Source organism: Botryllus schlosseri, chromosome 9 (genome assembly GCF_051294905.1).
Source record: "Botryllus schlosseri isolate E-star chromosome 9, Bs_hap1, whole genome shotgun sequence".
NCBI lineage: Eukaryota > Metazoa > Chordata > Ascidiacea > Stolidobranchia > Styelidae > Botryllus > Botryllus schlosseri.
In genome coordinates, this window is record NC_137244.1 from 14,117,875 (window position 1) to 14,121,152 (window position 3,278).

A 3,278-nucleotide genomic window follows, 5' to 3' on the forward strand; every position below is an offset into this window, starting at 1 on the left:
CAGTCAATTCTTCTTCTACTTCAAGTTATGTTAGGTTGCTTACGTAAAAAGTACTTGAGTGGATTTTTCAGTAGCTACTTCTACTTCTACTTGAGCAGCTTTCTTGACTACTTTGACCACCTCTGTTGGTACGTCATTCCGTGAGCACGTTCCTAGAAAATCTATTTTTTACAAATGTATATCTCCATAGTTCAGTTCGGTTTATTAGCAATTTTTATCAGTTCAATACACCACAAAAATGCGATACCATGAAAAGATAGGAAGGTGCCGAAACGACTTAAAGTAGTCTTTGGAATCAGACACTCACCTTGGCCTAGGCGATGTAAAGAGGAGGGATGCACACTGTGGGAGCTCTAGCCCCCTCTCTCCTATCTGTAGGAAGAAATACTACATCACGTGACTTATCGCATATTTATAACCGAGCGCATATCGCATATCAGCCCTTTTGATATGAGACTCAACGTACGCCGTATAACCTACTGCTTGAAGTAACCATCCGTCCAATACATATGGAAAAGGCAATTGTCGTCTATTGAACTACCAGTCAAAGAGCTACACGCAGGACGTCGTTCGTATCCGCTACTGCCAGATAAGGATATTGTAAGCCGCTATCCATGACATACGGACTTGCGGTATATACCATCGCAGAATATCGGACAGACAGCTCCTTTCACCGCATGGTGCACCGCAACACCAAATGAAGAGTAAAAGAAGATAGTATAATGAAAAAGCAAGCGACAAAAATGGGGTGGTATGTTATGGAAGGCAATAACGACAGGTCATGTCGGATAATCTCGAAAGCGGACTAGCATTTATTTAGTAGAAATTGCTTGTATTTCGATTTGAATGTGGACATGCTCGTCAACTGTCGGATGGCCTGCGGGGTACTTCCCCACACGTCAGGTCCATCATATTTGATAGAGCGCTAATCTTTTCGGTCGATCATATGATATTTGGACGACGTGGACGCGAGTGTGGTGTACTGGTACTTTTACTTCAAGCGGTGTCGACTCTGACTAATTGCAAACGTTTGATTGAACAATTCCAGTGAATTCCAAGAACTCGTGTAGTTAACTAAATCGTATGGTCTGATTGTATAAAGCCTGTCAGCAAGATAGAAACATATTGGTTCTGCGTAGTCATGCGTCAATGGCACTCTTGGCCTCGACGACGTTTTAGATACGAAGCTAAGATATGACTATTAAAAATGCGATTACTGCAATATATTTCATGTTAAACGGTAGTCGTGTTGGCAGTTTTGTTGATAAAACACGGGCATCCGAGATTCTCTCAGGTCACAGGTATCGCCATATAGTCGGTCGTACAGAGGTTTCTGCTTTTGGGGGGTCACGGGCTAACTACACCAAATTAATGTACTGACGAGTAGTGCTGGGCACAATGATTCGAGTACTCAAGTCTGAATCGAGTATTAATTCTAATGATTCGAGTCGAGTGGTTAAACGCGATTTTTCGAGTAGTGAAAACATACGCTCATGCCACTGTAAGTCAATTTATCGACGACAATTAGAGTTTCGATAATAGTTTCCGCTTCGGAAGACTGCAAACCTTGATTGGTCGTATCGCAGCATACGAAACACATAGTAAAAAGCTATTAACGTTACTGGAAATAACATATAGTTCTGAAGTCATGACCAACCCACAACATGTCACAAAGTGCAGTGAAATCGGTATAGTCGAAAATAATACCGAATAATCTATAATGTGATAGATAACAGGCAATATATTCTTTGTGGACGCATAAAAGGTACATATTTGAACAAATAATATGGACGTCTGACATACTGTTATTATGTCATAATGACTGATACTCGAATACTTGACTCGACTCGAAGCATTATGCGTGATTCTGAATCGAATCACTCAGGTACTCGATTTTGCCCAGCTCTACTGACGAGATCAGTCTGTCATTCAAATAAGGAAGAACACGTCCGTTGAGATTAGATTCAATTCGAGCATAATGCATAGTAACTATTGAAATGTCAGGGTGCCGTTTGGGTTAGCACGCTGACTGAGAAACCGTTTCCGATCTCATTCCCTAAAGAACAGGGATCCTCCGACGGTAGAGACAGACACCATGTCACCTGCAGGGTGAATGTTGGAATGATAATATTATAGTTGCTTTGGGTCATATATTTTTCTCTCCGTATGGTTTTGTTGTTTACGGTGTTTCTCGTCGCGAGGAAAGCAACGGAAGTATAGTTTAAAAAGCATTGCGCATTCCATATTAGATTATGATTATGACGTCACACTATCGTTTTACCACTGTTCCTGCCGACACGATTCTGGCATGACGCAGAGAAATGTGACGGCCTATGCCACCGACAATGAACACTGGACATTTGCTGATTATAATTTCAGTATGAAGCTATGACGTCTCTTATCCCTGCTGGAAATGTTTTTTTGAAATCCTGTTGTGATACAATACAATGCAATACGAAGAAAGTAAGTCAACTATCGGGCGAATACAGCAATGCGGAATTCATGAACGGTTAAACGAGCTCATTCACAAAGCAGGGTAGCTATTTGTGATATATCTAATACTAAATTTGGCCATTTGGAACGCTAGCTTCCGCAAGTCGCTCATTAAAGAACGTTAATCGATGCTTAAGCAGTCGAGTCATTTGAATTTAAAACTATATTATATTGTTGCATTTTGCAACGTTCGTGGGTTATGTTGAGGATAGTGCGCACTGTTGTTGGGGCATCGGATATTTTGTGCTGTGCATGACATTAGTAGTTACATGTAAAGCTCAGGCTGTAGATCAGATTGTAAATTACTCAGGGCTCCGGATTACATTACAACTCTGCAATTTTAATGAGTGCTGCACTGCTACAAGCCTGCATGCAACGCGAATCAGGACATTCATTCTTATACTGTTGTTGCTATGATTGTGGAATGGCGTATTGCACGAACGGAGCAAGCATCCATTACTGGTGTCGTGCTGTCGTTCTCGTGGTTATCCGACGCGATTCGCTGTCTCCACAATCCACATTCACGATTCTTCCACTTCAGCGTAGCCGTAGTGTAGGCTTACCATACGTCCTCTTTTAAGAGGATTTGTCCTCTTTTTTGACTTTTTTGAAAGTGTCCTCGGAGGACGCCCTTTTGTCCTCTTTTTTGAGATTTTGTCCTCTTTTTTGAAAATTTAGGTCAGATTTAGAGCAAATTGCGAGTGATATGCCGCAAATTAGCACAGAAGTGAAGCACCGGCGGGTATTTAGGTATTTAGGAGTGAAAAACGGTGATTTTAGCTCTG